Below are 1,214 nucleotides of genomic sequence, written 5' to 3' on the forward strand. Positions count from 1 at the left end.
TAGCATATTGTTGACACGCAGGGATGCTTTTTAGGCTATTAGCAAGTGAAAGCTTGGCACCTCCAAGAGCGCCGATGATAAGGACGATCAGTTTAACAGAAATTTTATCTTTTAAAGTTTGAAATATTATTTAAGTACGAAATTAATATTTTGGTTAATGGTCTATCAAAATTTATACTATACTATACTTTCCTTCAACAATTTCAATAATATTTTTGAAAAAGTACATTGACTTTCTAATACGCAATCCGAGGTATACGCAAGAAACTCTAAAACCATAAACATGACCTTAAATGGTTATCTTTAAGGTTGACAGGCTAAACACTTCAGAAAAGAGTTCAATTTTTGTAATGTGCACATAGGACCAAGTCCGGTTCGATAGGGCTCAAAAGCACTTTTCACATACTTATCCGGCTAGGTCCTTTATCCGTTTTCAGAACCAAATCTCAATTTATCTAATAATTTCATTACTAGATTTTATATACTTAAAATCATAACATACATATATTTAATCATTCCCAGCTCTACCGCCATAGAGAGCAGACGAACGCCACGTATTACCTCTGTGTTACGACTCCTATCGCCTAGAAAATGGTAGGCATCTGTCTTTAAAGCTTAACAACTCAAAAAATGCTAGCGCAACAAAAAAAATAGACATAAGAAAGCTAAAAGTGTTCTACGTAAATGAGCTTGAAGACGTTTACGTAAAAAAGGTGGGCTTTGAAGACTCAAAAATGTAAAGAAAAGTGAGGATTTTTGGGTACATTTGAGAATAGTCAAGTTTAGAGCATTATTTCTTATACAAGGGACAACCCTGGCGGACCGAAGGAACGGAAAGGAGCCTCATCAAAGTACCCTTAAAGACCCCACTGAGTCCCGCTTCGGTTCCTTCTTAAAAAATTCAAAAAAACAGCAAGATCAACTTTTATTATTACACCATTAAGCCATTTCCCTTTCGGGGTAGGCGTGACTCACTTGGTAGGGGAAAGGAGTAGTGTGTGGAAGGGATAGAGATTTTTCAGATTGATCCAGAATTCTCGTGCTATTTAAGTAAATAACACGTTCGTTCCGCAACACTGCTCCGACCCAGGTTGCTGATCTTTCCCATGTGTCTACTAGCGTCTCTTCTGCACCACATTCTTATAGAATTATCTCGTTACTTACTTTGTCCATCAGAGTTTTCCCGCATATTATGCGCATGAATCTCATGTCAA

This window comes from Belonocnema kinseyi, chromosome 8 (assembly GCF_010883055.1).
Source record: "Belonocnema kinseyi isolate 2016_QV_RU_SX_M_011 chromosome 8, B_treatae_v1, whole genome shotgun sequence".
Taxonomy (NCBI): Eukaryota; Metazoa; Arthropoda; class Insecta; order Hymenoptera; family Cynipidae; genus Belonocnema; species Belonocnema kinseyi.